At 46.8% G+C, this 22,333-nt stretch overlaps 1 long non-coding RNA gene across 1 annotated transcript; it reads right to left on the bottom strand.

Annotated features, from left to right (window-relative positions):
- Positions 1-4,340: 4,340 nt before the first annotated feature.
- Positions 4,341-18,172, bottom strand: LOC129514145 (uncharacterized). Its single transcript, XR_008665351.1, has 3 exons — positions 18,101-18,172; positions 17,371-17,547; positions 4,341-4,425 (listed from the first exon to the last, which is right to left on the bottom strand). It is a non-coding gene; the product is annotated as an uncharacterized LOC129514145 (long non-coding RNA).
- Positions 18,173-22,333: the final 4,161 nt, after the last annotated feature.

A 22,333-nucleotide genomic window follows, 5' to 3' on the forward strand; every position in this document is an offset into this window, starting at 1 on the left:
TTACCCCACGTCATGGGGGGCCCGGCACAGACCAGGGCCCCGGCTCCCCACTCCCCAGCCCCCCTGCGTGCCCTCCGGCAGCCTCCTCAGCTTGGGCCTGGGAGCTCGTCGGTTCGTCTAAAGCCATCGGGACCCCTTGGCCTTCTGGAACCACGAGGGGCACTATCTCCTTGATAAATGTCGTTTCCCATCCCTGATTCTGTCTCGGCCACCAGCCGAAGACACGGGAAAGTTCTAAATTGACCGGGTTTGGCCACATCCTTACTCTGAAACCGTGGGTCACAGGTGCTTTAAGAGCAGAGAAGGGGTCCCCCGCCTCCCCTGCAGCAGCATCCCCAGCTGCGGGAACCGCAAGGTGGAGAAGCGACAGGTGCCGCAGGCGCCAGAGGGGGGCCAGGGGCTCCCGGTCACACCTGCGCCCTCCACCTGGGTGATCCCGGCAAGCAGGCGAGGGGGGCGCTCCGTGGCCTGTCCCAGTGCCGCCGCTCCCCGACCTGCACCCGGGATCAGGGGGCGAGCTCCCGGCTAAGGAGCACGCCGGGTCCCATTGCCCGGGCCTCGGGGTAAGGGCCGAGTGGGGCGCGGAGCCTCAGTTAGGAAAGGGGGGCCCGGGATCCCTGGGTGGCACAGCGGTTTGGCGCCTGCCTTTGGCCCAGGGCGCGATCCTGGAGACCCGGGATCGAATCCCATGTCGGGCTCCTGGTGCATGGAGCCTGCTTCTCCCTCTGCCTGTGTCTCTGCCTCTCTCTCTTTCTCTCTCTGTGACTATCATAAATAAATAAAAATTTAAAAAAAAAAGGAAAGGGGGGCCCTGGGGAACAGCTAAGTCAGGGGAACAGGGAGGAGGCGCGAGAGCAGGGGCCCGAGAAGCAGTTAAGATTTCAACTGGAGCGAGGATGCCTAACAAGCTCTCAAAAGTGAGGGGCAGGGCCTGCAAGCGGGGCTCAGAGCTCCTCCTGCTTCTGCCTCTCTCCTGGAAAACACCAGAGGGACATACAGGGTCCCTTTGCTACTGTCCTTACGTCCAAGCCGCTTAAAACCCGCCCAGATTCTCAGAAGTTGCTCACTTCAAGTAAGTTCAGTGGAACCTCTTTAACTGCATCAGCCTGTGATGGTGCAGAGGATGCCCAGTGACCTCCTCCCCTCCCAGGAAGACCCAGCCGGCTGCTCTGGCATTCGGTTTAATCTTCCCTCCCTGATTCCACCCCCCCCTTTAGCCATCCCCCAACTCTAAGCGTGGGTGCAGGTCGGTGGGTCGGTGGGAGGCACATGCAGGAAACCAGAGGGCAAGAGGACAGACAGCAAAGCACTTCCTCCCGGACTCCTGTCTTCTTCGGCACTGTCATTTTTTTTCCATGAGGCTTCCTGTGCTAGGTCCTAGATGCACCGTGGCCTAAAACACAAGCTCTGCCCTCGAGAGATGCACGGTTTAGATGCACCCCTGTAGCGGGGAAGAAAAAGGCTGGAAGAGGGAATTATAACAGAGAGCTGAGGGCTGTGGCCAAGCCACGCAGGTCTGAGACAAATACAGAAGAAACTGCTTGACCAGAGACTCAAGGAAGCTCCTGGAGGAGGTGATGTCAAATCTGAGCCCTCCTGGTGACTAGGAATTTGCTAGAAGAGAGGTACACGGAAGGAGATTTTGAAACAAGGCCGTCCCAGGGGGAGCCACAGAGACAGCCGTGAGCTTTCGTACTAATCCTCACCTTAGGATGCAGAGTCTACCCCAGGATTGCAAGTACACATGTTGGAATGATGTGGGGGAGCTTTCAAATGTACTGATGCCTACGTACCCCTCTATTTACTCGGAAACAATAAGGTTAACATCTAAGTTGCTCCCTTGCACAGAGCCTTTTGGAGATCCTGCAGATGCAGGGGACCTGCACTGTGTTACAGGGTCACATGTTTGTAAAATTTGCAGAAGATACTGTTTTGTGCTTAGTAATGAGGACCCGCAAACTGCACGCTAGTCAGGACCACAAACCTGGACCCATCCCTTCACCCAGGCCCCACTTAACCCAATTCAATCAGCATCTCTGGGGATATGATCTGGGCACCAGCCTGCTTTAAAAGCTGCCTGAGTGAGTTTAATGTGTGACCACAGTTGAACACATTGTGCTTTTTATTTTATTTGTTTTTTAAGATTTTATTTATTTATTCCTGAGAGACACAGAGAGAGAGGCAGAGACCCAGGCAGAGGGAGAAGCAGGCTCCATGCAGGGAGCCCGACGTGGGACTCGATCCTGGGACCCCGGAGTCACACCCTGGGCTGAAGGCAGGTGCTTAACTGCTGAGCCCCCGGGCTGCCCACATTGTGCATTTCAATAGCTGGAAGGGACCTCAGGGTTCCTGGTAAAACCCCCTCCCTTTACAGGTGAAGTAACCATAATCCCGAGAAGAGCGGAAGGTCCCACAGCTCATCACTGTAAAGCAGGATTCAGACCTAATTCCCCTGGCTCCCAACTCATGCTCTCCTGCTTAGATAGCTGGCAATTTCTGGTAACATGTACCAGACACTAAAACACATGTGTTTGCCCTCCCTTCCTTCAAAGCCTGGGCCTCCGAGCCCGGAGCTGACGAGCATCCATGTAGGCCTGCTGTGTCAGGAAGGCCTGGCCTGGCTGCGGGGGGCAGGGGGGCAGGACTGGGTGTGAGGGGCATGAGGCAGTGATGACCAGGACCCTCCCTCGAGGCTGGAATGCACAGGGAATGCCTTCGCCTCACGCATTACAAGTCCCTGGGTCAGAGGGAAGAGGCACAGAATCGGGACTATTCTAGCCAGGATGGCCTGTGAGGGGCTTTTCTGGAGCCAGTTTTTACCACCTCACAGTCTATGCAGGTGTGACCTGGAGAGAGCCTCCCCTTCCCGGACGACCCTGCCCCGTGAGAGCCCATGAAACCCAGTGACATATACCCGGGCCCACCGAGGCAGGCCAAACATCCCCCCAGGTCTATAAGACCCCGGGTTGCATAACCAGGTACTTCCCACTGGAAGTACTTCCTTCTGTGTTCACGATTAGACTCGAAGGGAGCCCTCAGAATGCCTCTGTAAAAGTACTGTTGGTTTTTTTGAAAATCACCGGGGAAATGGAAACCAGGAGACAACTCTGAGAAGCTCGGATGCCTCCATTTTGCTGGGAAGGATGGTGGCCCTGGGCGGTTTGCGACAGGGGGCAACAGGAGGGAGCTGCAGGCCCTATTGGTGCGGGAGCGGGGCTGAGGCTGCAGCTCCCACAGGAGGTGGCGTCCGGTCTGTCTGCTGATTCAGGGGTAGAGCATTTCTGAGTGGCTACTCTATGACGAGGCTGAGTCCCAGCCAAGGACGGGGGCAGAGATGCGCATGATGCGAGCACTTCCCATCACTCTCCAAGTACAGAGAGCGGGAGAGCCGTGGGCCACGGGCCAACGTCTCTTAGATGCCAATACACCCAATACACTCTTCGAAAGATGTCATTGGGTGGCTCAGTCGGGTAGGCATCCGGCTCCTGATCTTAGCTCAGCGTGGTGACATCAAGCTCCGTGTCAGAATCTGTGCTGGGCGTGGAGCCCACTGGGGACTCTTGCTTCCTCTCCCTGGCCCCTCCCCCACTAAAATAAAAGACTTAATTGGTACTATTGCTACAAAACTAAGGAGACACGGTCACTTCTAATGATACTTTTACATCCTCCCCTTTCCTTTCCCAGGGGCCGATCCCTGGCAAGCATCCTGCACACACCATCCCCGGCCGGCTCCTGGAGAGCCCAGCCTGTGGCCGCGGCATCCTTCTTCCCCACCACTCTGCCGCCAGAGCACGCACATACTCAAGTCCATACTATATACATGACGTCCTGTCTCTTGGGCTGTAGCCCCTCACGAAACCTCAGAACAAGCTTTGATGCAATGTCTCTGGCTGCTTAGGAGAGGCAGCAGAGCTTAATGGTCAAGAGCATTAACCGGGCATTAACCTTGGCTTGAAATCACAGCCCTTCCCTCATTTATGGGGAGCAAATGTGATGACGTGCACGACGGCGTTACACGGAGACCAGCCCACGGGGAGCCCCCAGTAAATGGCAGCTATTATTCCTGCAATCCAAAGTTTCCGAGATCTGAATCCAAGCCACATACGCACCGAGGAACTGTCCCTTCCTCTTAGACCGGGACAGGCTCTACCTTCAGCTTCTCCCTCCCACTCTCTGCTGTCCTACAAGGGGGAAGTCAACTTTTCCTCTCACAAAACAAACAAAACACCAGAGAATCAAACAACAAAAAGCCCTCAGTTCAAACTTTGATCATCATTTTTTTGCCTTGCTGCGATAGGTTCCAAACTGGTTTCTTACCCCTTAGACTCAGTTCTCTGTCTCCAATCCATTCTTCACTCTGCCCAGAGTTATGTTTCTAAAACGTAGATAAGTTCTCTGCTTGAAATCCTTGAATAACTTTTTTTTCTGCATGGAAAAAAATTAGATAAACCATGTAAGCCACTGAATATGGCCATGCCTTCTACTACACTATTGTCCTAAATCTCGTCGATACCAAACCACTTGTAGTTTCTGAACCGTGCTGTGCTGTATGCTGATTTATGGTTTCCTTGTCTTTGAATGCTAGTCCCTTAACCTTTACTTTACACAGTGAATTCCCAGATCTGTGAAAATCCTATTTATTCTTCAAACTCTTTGCTATGGACTGAATGTCTGTGCTCCTCCAAAGTTCCTGTGTTGAGGTCCTAATCCCCAAACTTGATGGTATTTGGAGGTGGGACTTTTGGGAACTAATTAGATTTAGATGAGGTCATAAGGGTTAAGGCTCTGTGATGGGATTAGTGCCCTCGCAAGAAAAGACAAGGGGGAGATATTGGCCTCTCTCTCAGCCCTATGAGGACAGAGCAAGAAGGCAGCCATCCATAAACCAAGAAGAAAGAGGGCCCTCTCTGGACATCAAATGTGCTAGCAGTCTGATCTTGGACTGAGCTTCCAGAAGCTCCAGAACTGAGAAAAATAAATGTGATTTAATCACCCCAGTCTATGGTACTTTGTTACAGCAGCCTGAACTAACTTAGCTACGTCTTCTCAATACCCTTTATACTTCACTTACTCATTATACCTCAACGGAACGCTGAGCATGTAGCAGAGCTCATACTACATCCTAGAGATGCAAAAACCATCCCTGCCCTCAAGATGTATTTAGTGTAAACGGGGAGACAGGAACATACCTGACAATTCCAGTAGACTGTATGAGGTGCTGTCAGAGCACAGATAAGGGGCACCTAACCCAAACAAAGGCTTAGAGAGGCCTCTCCATAGGGGTGATGCTTGAATTCAGCCTTCCTGACTTCAGGTCATTCCCTGCCTCACACCATAGAGATAAGCACTCTCCACAATGTAAAACTTTTGTAACCCTGTGTGTGATCTTGTTGCTTCTTCCTCTCTAGTGGCATGATAATTCAATAATTCTCCTTGGAGTGAACGTTAAGGACAAGAACTTTGTCTTAGTCATCTCAGTATTCCCAGATACTTTTAGAATGTCTAATACATAGTAGGTACTCAATTACTGTTTGAAGAACAAAGAGATGGATGAATAGATACATGGATAGATGCTCAATAAACATCTTCAAGTACTCAATGATTGTATTATATGAGCATGATTGAAACTGGAGAAAGAACTCTTTAAGTAAATTCACTTAAAATGTAAGAGACAAAGAAAAATTAACTTGAACTTTATGTTAAAAGTGGAAATCAAATTATCAAAATATGTTCTTTTATAGTAAAAATTTAGATTAAATGGTTAAGTGGGCACTATTTTTTTAGAAATAATATTGGAGGGGGTAGTAGTTGAAAAACGTCTCTAACAGCATCTCTGAGAACACTGTAATTTCACGTTACTGCAGGAAAAGCAATACTTTTATTTAAAAATTTCAAGATCTTGTCATTTTGCATGAGAACCTCTCTTATATTTTGACATATAATCATCACACTTATGTATGCATTTTGTTCATTTTCCTTCTTTAGTTTCATTTTATTTGCCAATGGCTAAGTCTGTGTTGTAGACAGTAGTACATCACTTGTATTAACATCATAAAATCTTACATCCTCTGAAAAATACAGAGTTTCACTCTGTTATTTACATTGAATTTTTATTTTCTTTCAGGTGTGTTCAATAACAGCAAGTGGTCTAATAATGACATTGATTCAGTGGGGATGAAATCCACCCAGTGATTTCTGGTAAATCTTTAACAACTAGTCCCCCAAAAAACAAAGAGCTCTGATTTATAGTGTTTTCCAATTGTCTAGTGTAAATAATTCACCACGGCCAATTCCAAGTGGCCGACATGATGTCACTGAACGCAGACTTGGGAAGAGAGGTGTACACCGCATCTCTGAGCCTATATGATGAGCCAGCTCCAGCACATCACTGGATAGATGCCAATGGTAAGCTGGATGTGATGCTTGAGTGGTCATTAAATTGGTCAGTTTTTAGTGAATATTTCTGTGCTATGATGACTCTTCTTTTCCTCATAAACCTTATAACCTACAGCATCCAATAATTACAAATCCCATGTACATCATGTCAAGCTCCCTAGAGTTGCCCCCAAGTAAATAAAACCTTAGTAATATTTCATATTGTCTCTGGAGCAGACCCTGAGTTCACTCTCCATTCTTTGTGTCTAATACTCCTTCCAAACCCACTACTACTATATCCAGGGGTTGGAACAGCAAGCCCCTCACACCTTTTTCTTAGTATTCTTCCTGGAAACATCATGAGACCAGAAACTAAATATAAAGCTTAAAATTCTTCTGTATTTTCTCTACCTTCCCAAAAGCAGGACTCTCCCTTTCCAATTGTTATGGACTGAATCTTGCCTCATCCTCAAAATTCATATGTTCAAGCCCTAATCCCCAGTGCAGCTGTATTTGGAGATAGGGTCATTAAGAGGTAATTAAGGCTAGATGAGGTTGCAAGTAAGGAGGCCTTAATCCAATATGACTGATGTCCTTATAAGAAGGGGAAGAGATGCTGGGGAGGCACACATGTAGAGAAAAGGCCACGTGAGGACACAGAAAAGGAGGCTGTTTGCAAGCCAGGAAGACAGGTCTCACCAGAAACCAATCCTCCTAGCACCTTGATCTTGAACTTGCAACCCTGAGAACTGTAGGAAAATACACACCTGTTGTCTCAGCCACCCAGTCTGTGGTGTTCTACTACAGCAGCCCTCATGGTCTAATGTCCAAACAAATCGCTAAGATAGCCTTGAACATTTCCTAGTTCTTGGTAAATGCACAAACTAACAACGCGGTGGCATATGGGAGAATATGTGTGATGCATAAACTCATGAATTACTCTGATTTTTAATTACACAGGTTACTTCAAGATTGCTGAGAAGGTTGCTATTGGACCATCTGCAGGTCATTACAACGTGACCTGCAGGATGAAATATAACTGTCAGCCTCATTCAGAAATATTTATTCATTTTGGGAATTGCCATAATTAATATAAGGCATTCTTGCACAGACTTGTATTAAACTCAGTATAATCAAAGACATACAGGTTATTAAAAAAGAACTTTCGAAGTTTGTGGAGGTAAACCTGTAGTTTCAGATAACCCTGTCTCCATTGACCTTAGATTCACTTGCTTCTGAAGCAAGATGATGGGAGAAATCAACTAAATTTTAAAGATTTTTTTTAAAATAGTGACAAGGAATAAAGGGGAAAGGAGAAAAAATGAGTGGGAAATATCAGAAAGGGAGACAGAACATGAGAGACTCCTAACTCTGGGAAACGAACTAGGGGTGGTGGAAGGGGAGGTGGGCAGGGGGTGGGGGTGACTGGGTGACGGGCACTGAGGGGGGCACTTGATGGGATGAGCACTGGGTGTTGTTCAAATTGAACACCAATAAAAAATAAATTTACCAAAAAAAAATAAAGATTTTTTTTAAAAAATGAAATAGGCCAAAGACTATGAGACTTCACTGTGAATAGGGAGTATTGGTTTGCCCAAGTAGACATTACAGAACAGGGTCTGACTAACCTCAGACCTGACCAAAACAGCTCTATTTGCCAAAAAAACCCCAGTCATTTCCACACGGTGCCAATAAATCCAGATTGCTGGCTACCACCTATGAACACACACAAGGCAGCTCACTGTTGGAAACGTGAACAGAGTTTAGTGTTTGTAAATTTAATTACAGCTCCGTTTGCTGGTAACAAAGATCCAGTTAGTTTGTGTTCTGGGTTAGGTAAGAGGTTCTCTCTGGCTTTCAAAGCACCTTGGCTTAGCTTCTCCATCTCCATGTTGTTGCAAATGGCAAGATTTCATTTTTTGATGGCCACGTGGTGTTCCCGTGAGTGTGTGTATGTAGCACATCTCCATCCATCATGTGTCAACGGAATCTGGGCTCTTTCCACAGTCTGGCTGTCGTGGACATGGCTGCTGTGAACACCGGGCTGCAGGGGTCCCAGCGTTTCACTACATTTGTATCATTGGGGTAAATACCCACAAGTGCCATTGCTGGGTCATAGGGCAGATCTGTTTTTAACTTCTTGAGGACCCACCACACTGTTTCCCAGAGTGGCTGCACCAGTTTGCATTCCCACCCACAGCAAGAGGGCTCCTCCTTTTCCGCATTCTTGCCAACATATATTGGCATATATTGTTTCCTGCCTTGTTAATTTTCCCCATTCTCACTGGTGTGAGGTGGGATCTCATTGTGGTTTTGATCTGTATTTCCCTGATGCCGACCAATGTGGAGCATTCTCTCATGTGTCTCTCCATCCTCCTCCACCCTCTTGCTGTTCCACAGCTTCCGTGCACACAGAGCAACAATGAACAGGAGGCTGGAGTGTCTCACTGGTCTCTTTGCCCTTGGTGCTGACTCAGATCCTGTGAGAGCTCCAGGAAACTAATGAAAATAAGACAAAGACCATGAATAGTAGAGCCCACCAAAGAGGAAATACAAATCACTGATAAAGAGACAAAGAGGGGCCCCTGGGTGGCTCAGTAGTTAAGTGTCTGCCTTCGGCTCAGGTCGTGACCCCACGGCCCCAGGGATTGAGTCCTGCAAAGAGCCTGCTTCTCCCTCTGCCTGTGTCTCTGTCTCTCTCATGAACAAATAAATAAAATCTTAAAAAAAAAAGAGAGAGAGAGAGACGAAGAGATTGTGTTTCAATGGTGATTAAAAGAATGGCACGTTCAACATGATATTTGCTGCTTTCAAATTGACGTTTTAATGAAAGGATGGGCATCAAAGGCACGTGAACTTGGTTCAACTGCTCTGCCTTTTATCATCTGATGTTACTAGAGAGCGAATTGGCAATATGCACGAAAAACCTTTAAAATGTTACTGTGCCTTCTGCTTCCAGCCAACGTGGAATAAAAGGTACCAGATTTACTCCCCTGCCTGAAATCACCAAAAAGTATTAGGTTAAAAAAAATCAGATAAAATCTATTCAACAATGGTTTTCAAGATACTCCCTGAAAGACAGCAAACAAATGGGGTGAGCCCTACAAAATTGCTTCAGCTGACTGCTGGAGATTTCCCAGACCACGCTATGGGGTCAGGGCTCCCTGAGTTGAGGAGAAAGAGCTGAGAGTCTATTATCCTTATTTTAAAAAATCTCATGAATAGAAAAGGTTGGCCAGAAGGTAAATGCATAGCTATCCATTCAGCCTTCAGGGATCTCTCTCTTTTATAAAATGAGGGTGCACTAGATGAATTTTAAAGCCCTTTTCACTATGAGAATTAATCTATATTAAATTTTCAGAGATTACATATGAACAACTTTGGTTCTCCTATGTTTAAGCTTAAAAATAAAAATAATGAGAGGCTTTTCATTTTTCCTAGTTTTCCCCTTCCTCAGATTGGCTACTGAGCTGGGCATTTTGCCCTAGATTTTCTTCTTGAAACTGAGTCCTTTATTGCTTCAAATGAGATTAATTTTGAAGTTCAAGATTGCTAGCCCTTCATGTTTATTTATAAGCTCCTTATTGAGGCACATACCTTGTACTTGCTCAAAAACTGATGCAGCCTTTTCCATGTCATACTGCCCATAAATTATACAAAGACTAAGTTTTCAGACTGATTTTTTTTCCTTCCCTCCCCCATTAAATCATCATATTAATCACTCCAACATTTTCCTTCATTGAGGATGTTGATGAATGGGAAATAAATTATCTGTCAATTGCATATTCACCAAAGTATGTAAGATTATTCCAGACTTCTTAAAAAGTAGCTATCCAGAACTGCCCACTAGAAATACCAGGAGTCTGATTTCCATTGAGTTATGGCAGCAGATGTGCTGAACTCTTCCTGGAAAGGCTAATGCTCAACTAATCACGCTGGTGCACATGAATTTGATTTTATTAGTTGCCATTATTATTTATGGTTTGCTGAGGAGCAGTGATGCATAGCTCATTGTGGGCTCATGCTCTAGCTCATTTACCATGGAAATACTGGGCCCAGGATATATTTTTCCTCTTCTAGTGTCTCTTCCTTACAGGCAATAATACACAAACTCAAAATTGAAATGAAGATCTGGAGCAACTATAGTATATGATGTTTCCCTACCCCTCTTCTAGCTGATGACCTCCTTGTGGAGGGTACACGTTTTTATTATTTTTCCAATATGGGTACCCTGGCGGCTACTGGGACATACTACTTGTTAATGGGGGAAGCAGATGGCATCATGGTTGTAAGTGTGAGCTTTAGAGTCACACAGATCTGGATTAAATTCTGGCTCTGCCACTTATTAGCTATCATCTTCAGAAAGTTACTTAACCTCTTGGGGCTGCTCTGCTCAACTGTAAAATGGAAGTAATAATAATACCTACCCCAATGGGTTATTAATGAGGATTAAAGGAGATAAGACATCACAGCTCTCTAGGAGGGTTCTTAAAGCACGGATAATATCCAATAAATTTTAGTAAATATGATTAAAAAAGGAAGACCATGGCCTGTTGCATAGGTTCACAGTGAATTGAATTTTTTTTTACTTGTTCCAGAGAGGCCACCTGACTTTCCCAAGCAGCTATTCTAGTGTTTTGTGTCCACTCAGTTTCTTTTTTCCTAGGGAAAAAACCATCTTTGTTACTGTGCTTTCTGCTATTGTTTGGACAGAGATCCCACATGTTCCTTTGTGTTCTTTTCTCACTGCTGCTTAGTGCTTCTCCACGTTGGTAACCTCTCTGGATACAAGTTGTGGTGGTGAGTGGATGACTGAATGATGCAGTTTGACAGGATGAGCCCTAAAGGCAACTCTTTCACTTTCAAACATTTTAAAACTATTTTTAATAAAGGACAGTAAAAGAAAGAAAAAAATAGTCTATTTAACTAGTGTTAGCGACAGGAGAAAAAAAATCTGAGCACCTTTACGGCTGAAAAGAAAATGACAATGATCATAGCTTGTATTTTCCTTGACAAACCATTTGGCAAAAATTATTATTATTATTCTTTTTTTTTAGAAAACAAGAAGATGGACAGAAGTATAATACTTTAAAACCGTTTTGTCAACAACAATGTTAAGGCAAAAAGGAGGTTAAGCAACATGTTTTTTGCTATGGCTGGTCAGTAATTCCAAGACCAGTAATTCTTAGTGCCATGAATCACTTTCTCATCCCATGTCTTCCTCTGCTTTGGGGACACTCTTCAGAGGCTTCCATGTGAAGTTTACTGGAGGCATTATGATTGGCATCATCATCATCACAATAATAATAATGACAATAATAGCTAACATTACAGAGCTCTTATTATATACCAGATGCTGTTCAGAGTTTTTATAGGTGTTAAGTCATTTAATTTTTCAACAACCCGTTGAGATTAGCATGATAATTACTCCCATTACTAACAATGAGGAAAAGGTGGTACTTGTTGGAGGACACACAAGTGGCATGTAGTAGACGATCATGGTCAAGAGCCTCGATTGGCAGAGCCAACCCTGAGGAGCAGCTCTCTAGACCCGCTGCTTCTCTTCTCACACATTTGTCTTTCCATCCCCAGTGTGAGCTGTAAGCATGGCCCTCTTCCAAAGGCAGCCAAGTCGAGGTCCACAAGTAAAATACTACTTCTTCAAATGAAAGAGATGTAAGAAGAAAGTTGGAGGCATTGACCTAAACCAGTTTCCTTTTGCAAACGCCTGTCATTCCTTATCCTTAGTCATGGGTGGTTAGAGCACGGAGGGAGCATGGATAACTCCGTGGTCAGCTTGAAAAAGGACACAGCAGTCGGGAGGCTATCTACCCAATCCAATATAACTGCACTTTGAATACCGTCACTAACAAGCCAGTCTCAACATATCCAGCCTAAAAATGTGCTTGGATTTCATCATCAAATAGACATTTTGGATGCCTCAGAGTTGCACAGAAATCATCCTCACTTTACGGCTGTCCCATCGCTCAGAAGAGGCCAACCTAGAACAAATTCACGCCAAGGTGAAAGCAGAAAGAGAGAGTGGCTCTGTCTCATTGACTGTCATGGGTTGGACATGATTAAAAACATGAGTCATCATGAAACTGCAAAGCCTGATACACATTTGTGAAATGAAGCCCTTCTGAGAAGGGCTCCTTGAAGCCTCTTGAGGTAGAAAACATTATGTTTTGACTTGCAAAAATAAAACTGTACCTGCCTAGGTACAAATTCTCAACCCATGAACTCACTGGTTGATGCTGGAAGCGGGAGGAGAAAGAAATTGGGTGACTCCTTCATTTTCGGACCAGCCACGGGACTGAGCACCAGCACAAATCTTCTTCTTTTTTTTTTTTTTAAGCAGGAGAAAAAGTAGGTTGTTGGGAGAGGGTCCAAGTAGGTGAGGAGAATGTCCCCATTAGCAAGCTGGCTGTCCACCCAGATCCTCAGCACCACAGAATCACAGAGATACCCCACAAGGGCCCACTGCTACATAAGCACTATGACACATCCCTGGAGTATGCATCATGTGGGATATGAAAGATCTAGAAAGAACAAAATGAGACAGGCTGCCTTCAGAGTTTGCTGAGGATTTGGGTTTCCTTGGGGAATTTATTCAAGCATGAGCTTCTGCTCCGTCAAACAGATGGGCTATTTACATTGCTCCTCTCCCAGTAGGATCCTAAATTCATGTAAAGAGATGGCAAGGGAAGATAAATAGAGAAAATATTCTAATATCTAAAGTTGCTGCGTGTGAGACGTAGTCCACCCCTGCAGAAACGTAATACAGTTTGCTCTGCAAGAATCCTGGACCCCAACACAGTCCAGAAGGTCAACCACTCTGAGAGGTCATGAGGGGCTCACCGAAGAAGCTGGCACAAGGTAGAAGACATCACGGCCAGCGCCGTGGCTAGGTGGATGGAAGCCCCGGGGCCATGCCTCTCGTTGGGTGTTGTTCACACACATCGCGTATCCTGTTGTCTGCCCACAGTTTTAACATCATTTCTACACTCATGGATTATTAGGTTTTCTTCTGGCACTTATTTATTCATTCCAAATGCACCAAGGCCCTAATATATAAATGGAAAAATCCATAAGAGAGAAAACAGAATTTAGAAAATTATAAATTGCCAACTATCAGAAACTCAATAGAAAACCACAGGGAAAAAGCATTTTTCACTTCCCAAATAAACAGAGCTTTAAATTCTAATACCCAGGTCTGATGAGACTGTAATAAAAGAACCCATTCTTGATGATGGTCATGATCATGATGGCTATGAGAGTTCTTAGACCTAGTCGGTGCTCTATAAAGAGGATGGATGGATGGATGGATGGATGGATGGATGGATGGATGAGAAGTTCAAAAACTCTGCCTTCCAATCCACCTGGGACTTAGCCAGGCCCTCCCATACTTGGGGATGGCTTTTCCCTGAACATCTCAAGTCACTGCAAAGCCTCCAACAGACGGCTCCTCTATGAGGTCCTATCTGGTCTCGTGTAGTTTCGTTTTCATTCTGACAAACCAGCTCAGGGTAAATGGCTGTGTCTTGCTTCACATTGAGAATTCTTTTTTTTTAATAAATTTATTTTTTATTGGTGTTCAATTTACCAACATACAGAATAACACCCAGGGCTCATCCCGTCAAGTGCCCCGCTCAGTGCCCGTCACCCATTCACCCCCACCCCCCGCCCTCCTCCCCTTCCATCACCCCTAGTTCGTTTCCCAGAGTTAGGAGTCTTTATTCTCCTTGGCCCTGGTTGAAAGTGTGATGAGTTTTGCAATGGACCTGAGGTTCAAAGTGTGATTCACATTCTTTGAGAGTCATCTGTCAAGACAGCATTCAAGGAACGGCATGAACGATTCTCTCCAGGAGGGCGCGGCTACTGGTATTTTGGTTTAATGCAAACCCATTTGGTTCTATAAATACATACGTGAGCCCCAGCAGCGGTAATGGGCTGCCACTGTTTGTGTATCTTGGGGGTGGGTGGATCTTAGGGTGTTGACTCTCCCTACAAGGGGTCCTCAGAATGCATTTTGGATCAGAGAGGGAGAAGTGTGAGGAAGCAGTCACACAGAAAGCACAGGGTCCAGAGCCGTTAGGACTGACTTGCTCGTTCTGCAAATGAGGAAACTGAGGCTCTGAGAGGTTAGGTAAGTGCCCAACATTAAACAGCCAGTACGGGGACCTTGAGAAACTGGTGCCCACTTGAATGGTGTGGGTCACAGAATATTTCACGGACCACCAGTTCTAAAAGGTTCTCCAGGAGAAGAAGGCAGAAGGGGGAAGGGAAGAGAGGGTTTTGGAGTGGTCTGTATCCTCTCTGCGCCCAGCCTCCCGCCTCCCATCCTCCCTTCCCTCTGGAGGTACACGGTGTCCCTCAGCCTTTAAAAGGCTGGGAGGAGACATTCAGCAAGGAAAGCTTTTAAGGTTGTTTAACTCGATGTTGCCAAGTTCATAATGATCACAGGGTCCCTATTACGTACGATGACAAATCTCCAGGAGTTGCAGTCCTCAGAGCACACGGTCAGAAATGCCATGCTGTAACCTCCGCACGTCTTTCCAAAAGCAACCTCAGAAAAGTGACAAAAATTACTACGGGGCCAAAGATACAACCTCAGAAGTCAATCTGTAACCTCCCCAGGAAACCCCCTGGTCTGAAATCCTGGGAGGGGCTAACAGTGGTCCCTCTACTCTTATGCCTAACTCCTTCAGAGATACTGTGAATGCGACCAGTGTCTGAAATCTTAAGTTTTATCAGCATAATGGTTATTATGTGATTTCCAAAGCACCCGATGAGCGTTGCTCCTGCTTGGCTACAGTGTGTTCCGTAATCACTGCCCTGAAAAGATGACCCTTCCTAGTGTATTGTTACTTGGTTGTTTTTACAAAAACTTCCTTTTTAAAATAGTCGGAACGAGTGTATTTGCTGCATTATAGGACTTTCCCTTGGCTTTAAAATATAAATAATTAAAGGACTTTTCAAGGCCAATTTTTTTAGAACTATCATGAGAAAGTGGTTGAAATTCCCCCAAAAGGATCTTCCAATAGCAGAGAATCAGACGTCTAGGTAACTTGTGGTTCAACATGTACTGGATGGAATACAGGCCTCTCCTACACATTATCCCTCAGTTGTTTAAGATTCTGAGAAGCATTTTAGTTCCTTATGAAGAAGCACTGGATCGGGTAAGGCCGATTCATTTTTCTCAGTATAATCACCTCCCGGTCTGGAAGGGCCCCTCCTGGGATCCTGTCACACTAGCCTTGAAATTCCCGGAGCCCACCTCTGCCTCTGCTGCATTCGACTACCTTGAAGGGTCGGGAGAGAGCTTCTCAGAGGCGAGCACCACCGCAGACGGAGAAACTGAGTGTCCCGTGAGGGTCTCTTCCCCGCTTCAGAGAAATACACCTGCAGCGAGCCAGGCCGGTGGTGGGGGAGAGCGCGGCTTGCACGCGTGAGTGGGCAACGGAAACCTCAGGCGCTCATGCACCCCAGTCTGCGGGCCCTGCACTGGGGCAGCCTCTCCCTGGCCCTCCCACCGCTCCCCTCCTCGACTATACACAAATAGATCTTAAGAGAAGAAAAAGGAACGCCCGGCGCAGCTCACGGGCCGAGGCCCATGAAGCCACAGCGGAGCCCGGGCCCCGAAGTCCACGACAGACGCGCGATGAGAGGGGACAGGGGACCGTTGTCCCGGTGACCCCGCTGGGAGCCCGCCGCGCAGACGCCCCGTCCCGCCACCCAGGGAGCCGCGGCGCCCTCCCCTCTCTTGGCTCACGTCTCTCTATATGTTTGTGCCACATGTATATTGACACTTATAAGGCATATATACATATATACATAAATATACATATACTATGTATATTTACATAGTACATCGTGCTTTTTTTAAATTTTTATTTATTTATGATAGTCACACAGAGAGAGAGAGAGAGAGGCAGAGACACAGGCAGAGGGAGAAGCAGGCTCCATGCACCGGGAGCCCGATGTGGGATTCGATCCCGGGTCTCCAGGATTGCGCCCTGGGCCAAAGGCAGGTGCTAAACCGCTATGCCACCCAGGGATCCCAGTATGTCGTGCTTTGAGACTTCTTTTTTACTTAATTTGGAAATTTTTTCCAAGCCATTAAAGGTATATTTTAAAACCTATTCTAACACAATTTAATGCGTAGTGTTCGGCAGTATTGATGTAGCACATAGGTTCTTAATGAATTTTAGCTGCTGAATTCGGCTGGTAGCCAAATATATTTTCTTTGTAGACAAATATTTTCTTTGTAGACAAAAAACAAAATCGGTAGGCGGAATGCAAGTCCTACTTCGACATTCACCCTCCTTCCTTTATATTCCTTCACTCCCCAGAGATGAGCACTATTCAAAGTTTGATTCGTCTCCATTTGGACCTTTTTACTACGCATTCACGGCATGTGTATTTATACCTATACACACGGAAGATTTTTTTAAAGTGATTGGTATGGTAACCGTTTGATGATCTGCGACCTTTTCACTAAACAGATTCTTTTAAGACTTTGTCTCACTTTTTCATGTAGCTTTCCCTTGTGATGTCAGATTGCTGAATTACGTGCCATAATGGGGACATGCCCCTATGACCTGAAATAAATCATTAACAGACACGTGGGTTGCATCCAAGTTTGTGGACTGCTTGGGGAATATCCTTCTTCACGCCTCTTTGAGGACACATGCGAGTGTTTCTTCACCACCAGGACAACGAGGGCGACTAACGACTGTGACAGATCCTGGCAAAGTGACCCCAAAGGGTTGTGTCCAATTTACCCCCACCAGCGGCACGAGAGGACCCATGCACACCAACACCAACCAAGTCTTCTGCATTCTTTTTCCAACGAATTTTGCAGCTTATCTCCCGATTTCAGCTTCCTCGCCTTGAAAATGGCCATGACAACTCTTACCTCGTCATATCATGAAAGAAAATTATTTAAAAACTCACCTCTAAAAAAATAAATAAATAAAAATAAAAACTCACCTCTAGGGGATCCCTGTGTGGCTCAGCGGTTTAGTGCCTGCCTTTGGCCCAGGGCGCAATCCTGGAGTCCCGGGATCGAGTCCCACGTCGGGCTTCCGGCATGGAGCCTGCTTCTCCCTCCTCCTGTGTCTCTGCCTCTCTCTCTCTCTCTCTATGTCTATCATAAATAAATAAATCCTTAAAAAAATAAAAACTCACCTTTATTAGCCGTAGTAGCACGGCTCCCGTTTTCCTCCTCCCTCGTCTCCATCCCAGCCCACAATGCTTGTCACACTCACACATTTCACACATTTCCCTAGGCCTCCCCCATCCTTCCTAATTCTCAAAACCCCAATTCTCAACTGTCTTTCAAGGTTGATTACAGGTCCCTCCACCATCATGTGGTTACACTGGCCATTCTTTCACAACTCTCATGCATGTCCCTGCTGTGCCTTTTTTTTTTTCTGACTTAGAATTACCAGCCATTGAATAATAATGTTAAAATGGATGCTACTTATTGATTCTTAACTCTGTAGGAGCCACTGTGCCCAATGCCTCTGTAGACATTATCTCAATCATCATCACTGCACTATTATGTCTCATCTTATGAATGAAACTCCAGAGGCTCAACGAATTTAAATACCCTGCTCAAGGCCACATATAAGTGGCAGAGTAGAGATTCAAAGCTGTAGCTCCATGCTGCAAAGCCTGTCATCAACCACTCCGCAATGGTTGTAACCAGTCCACTTACCCCTTCGGGAAACTGCAAGTCCCTGAAGGCAGAGGCAGAACAATTGCACTGATTTGGCGACACAACACAATGCCCTGCACATGGCGGACACTCAGTTACTGTGTTGAGTGGCTGAGTTGCTACCTTTCAAGGTCCACATTCCAGGCATGAATCATCAATCATTCCTGCCATGGTGCATGTCATCATCTGAGCCCTTGGGAGAGAGCTAAGACTTTATTGAGTAAACACTGTGCACCCACTCCTAATGCAAGAGCTATCTGGGCTACGCAGGAAATAGATCATACAGTCCTTTGGCTTAAGGAACTTCTGTCCCTATTTGAAGGATAAAATGTAGACAATTGGGGGCAGCCCAGGTGGCTGGGTGGTTTAGTGCTGCCTTCGGCCCACGGCGTAATCCTGGAGACCCAGGATTGAGTCCCACATCGGGCTCCCTGCATGGAGACTGCTTCTCCCTCTGCCTGGGTCTCTGCCTCTCTCTGTGTGTCTCTCATGAATAAATAAAGTCTTTTTTAAAAATGTAGACAATTGGAACAATTCTTATGAATCAGAATGCCCCAAAACACTTACCTAGAGGAAAAAGACCTGAACCAAATCAAGAGTCCTATAGCATACAATAAGTGGTGGGGAAGAGAAAATCTCCACAAAGCCGAGGTCATGTGAAATGGCCTTTGAAGAATGAGCGGAACAGGTCAAGTGGGAGGACATTACCAAGGTGAGGAATACCCAGAATGAGGTCACGGATCCAGATTTCCAAGTCCTCCTTCTTTCCCAGGCTCTGGGCTTCCCTGCTCCTCCATTTCCTCTATAAAAAATGGAGATAATGATATAGTACATTGCTTGTACTCAACAAAAATAGTAAAAATGATCTAATTAGGCCATGCCTGTAAAGCACTTTGAACTCTACTACAGAAAGGAAGTGACTATAAAAAGGGAAGTTATTATTAGTGTGAATGTAAAATAGCCTCCCCTTTAAAAAAAAACAGAGCAATTCTCCTTTCATAATTAATTTCAGTCCTAGAAAGCGGTGGCCTTGCAGATTCCTGCAGAGACAACCGTCTCCATTCCTAGGGTTCAGACAAAGACCCTAGACTGAGAATCACAGTTCTACCTGGAAGATGGAAATGGTCAAAAATGATGAGGCCCCACTGCTGTCTGAATGGGTGAAAGATTCTGCATGCAGGAAGCAACTTTAAAAAACCAGGCGATAAAGATGATTATGAACTAGTGATTCGGTTGGAAGCCTGAAACGTGGCCAGTTTGGCCTTGGGCTGAAATGACCAAATCTCATACTTAAGCCCATTAGAACATGTTTGCACAAAACTGTTAAGCAACGCTGGCTGGTTGCAGCCAAAAAATAGTTCACACAGTGAGCGCATTGTTTCCAGCATACTAAGATCTTTCAAGATTGGAGCATTTCCTACTAGAAAACAAATTTTGAGAAGGAGAAAATTGCCAACCCCCTAAACCACGGGCTTAGGAAATATTGCCTTAGGGAAGAGGATGTGGTTGGTGCCCCGTGTAGCCAGAATGGCAGGACGGTGGGCAATTTGTAGCCGCAGTTCCAGGGACCAAGACTTCAGATCAGCCCAAAAAGGAATGTGTGATCCTTGGAGCCAGTACAGAGGGATACAGGCTTCACGTGGAGGTGCTGAGCGTCCCAACATGGGAGGTATTCAAATTCCCAAGAGAGACACAAGGGAAGGGGCTCCTAACAGGGAAACTGAACTCGAGGGCTTCAGTTGCCCAAGCATTTCTATGATCAGTGCTTCTTCCTAATCAAAGGCGGCTCCGGTCAATATCCAAGGGGCCTGGACCCAGGGCTGGAGCAGGGGCCAAAGAAAAGTCCCCTTTACAAAATGTTCTCCAGCTGCAAATTATTCAGCGTCAACTGGGAGTCCTGGCACCGCCCTGGCTTCACCAGTTCCTGGATGAGAATCAGCAGAGTTTAGGGTTTGGGGATCATTTTTCTTCTTAAAAAAAAAAAGTTTAAGAAGACAGCTATGCTGTGATCTGGCAGGAAACACAGTGTGCCCTGCTGTGGGCCGCATCTTTTTCCAGGATCCTGTTAATTCTGGTGTCACGATGGGATGGCCCGAGAAGCCCAGGGCATGTCCTCTGCAAAGACGCTGAAGGTAGGAGTAGTGGCAATCGTCCTACCGTGCCGCCGCTGGCGGGAAATACTGAGAAAACAGCCACCAGCACTGGGAGCATGCCCACTGATCCTCATGACACTCTAACTACATAAACTCCTTTAGCCCCATTTTACGGATACGTGGAGTCAAACTTCGGAAGGAGTCGGCCTGGGTCCGTGTCTGGGCATGTAGCCCTCATGCTACACGCTTGACAGTTTTAAATTTCTCTTTCTTTGTAAATATGTTTCTACATCATCTGTTTTATATGCTGCGTTTCCAGCACCTTCTCTCTGCCCTTTTTCAGACTGGAATCCGTAGCAACAGCCCCGGGACCAGGGAGATCAAGCTGGCATCTCTCATCGGGGCCCCTTGCACGGTGTGTGGCCTACTGCTTCTCACCAAACCTGCTCCCTATCTATAGGCCAGGAGTGATAACAGCTACCCCTCGCATTTGCTTTGAGGACGGGGACTGGCTGTGTCTGTGCTGCCCTAACGTGACGCCAGCGCGGAGCCAGCCTCCGTGCAGGAACTGCATCACGGAGGAACATTGTATGCGTCCAAATGTGCACTTTCGCACAGGACATCATGCTGACCATGAAAGTGACTGCAGGTCACTTGCCACTCGCTGGGCCTCTGCGACACCGGCCCAGGGCTCGGCAGGCGGGTCCTCCAGAAGCCCGCAGCTGGATTGATTCAACACCTGAGACATGTCAGAGCAGAGACCGGTCTCCTTGGTGTTTACTGCAAAAGCTGCCAAACATGCTCAGTGAGCAGAATGACTGTCTCCTTCTGGACGTGGCCGGATTCCGGAGCCCGTGGGAAGTCAGCGGCAAGCAGGATTCCATGAAATCCAGTCGGGTGCTCGAAGGGGGTGGGGTGCTTCTAAAAGTCATACATTAATTTGGGGGAAATTCAGATTCATCTCGCATCCCTTGTGAACTGATGGGAATTGGTATCCTGGGAGGCTCCAGAGAGCCCCGGTAATCTCCAGGTGTCGGGAAGTATTTAGTAAAGGGCCAGGAGTGGGTGGCAGGGGGTGGGCACAGGGCGATCAGCACGTCTTTTCTCAAATAAAAGGCCCACAGAGTTTGTGATCACAAAGCCGACGGCTGATGCGGCATCACGGAGAACAGCTGTGCCCTGCACCAAAGTGCAAAGCAGAGGGGATGCAGGTCCCGAGAGCAGGGATGCGCTCACTCCACCAGCATTCGTGTGCGGATCGTGGGATCGTGAGCGCCCACGGAAGAGCCGTGCGGCCAGCACGCGTGCGAGAGAAGCTTTGCACACAGATCCCTTTCCCATGAACCTTGAGGACCTTTATCTGTACTTACCACTTGTACTGCGTCAGGGTGACCTCCGCTCCCCCCTCCCCACCCCCACCCCGCCCCGGGGCCTGGGTCGGAGGGTTTCTCAGCTCATAGGACTTGCCGTTGTAAAGCCGGGACAGTCCATGGCAAACTGGGCTGAGCTGGTCACCCCTCAGTGCCCCCGAATCCTTTCGATCAGGGCCCCTCTTCCCATATGCTGCTTCTTTCCCCCACTAATTTCACCAGTTCTTCGCCTGCCCAGCAGACCCACCCGGGGGCTTCGGAGACTCCCAACACCCAGGCCGCACCGCAGATCCATGATATCACAAGCTCGGGCTATGGGGTTGAGGCAGGCAGCCCTTAACAGCTGGTGGGGAAAGGATGTGGGGGGTGACACCCTCTCCTATTTAGAGGAAACCCTCTGTAAACCAAGGCTCCTCATGACAAGAATAATCTCACGCTAATGGGTTTCATAAACTTGTATCTCTCTCTCTTCTAAAAATAAGGCCCGCCAGGAGATGCTCGTGTGCACACACTCATCACCCCTAAGCGTTTTTGGAAAATAATTGACATTTACATTTTTATAACCAAATAAGGTTGGACAAAAACGAGATGGATTGCACTTGGATATTGCCAAAAGGCTCCTGGCACCGAGAATGCTAGCAATCCTTGTGGCTCTTAAAATATCTTTCTTGCCCTGATCCGTGATGCATGCCTCAGGGTATGGAGGGCAAAGGAAGGACAGGGGCAAAGGGCGGACAGCCCAGGGTGTGGGTCCTCCCTCGGCCACTGAC

Source organism: Nyctereutes procyonoides, unplaced genomic scaffold (genome assembly GCF_905146905.1).
Source record: "Nyctereutes procyonoides isolate TBG_1078 unplaced genomic scaffold, NYPRO_anot_genome, whole genome shotgun sequence".
In the NCBI taxonomy this organism is placed as follows: domain Eukaryota; kingdom Metazoa; phylum Chordata; class Mammalia; order Carnivora; family Canidae; genus Nyctereutes; species Nyctereutes procyonoides.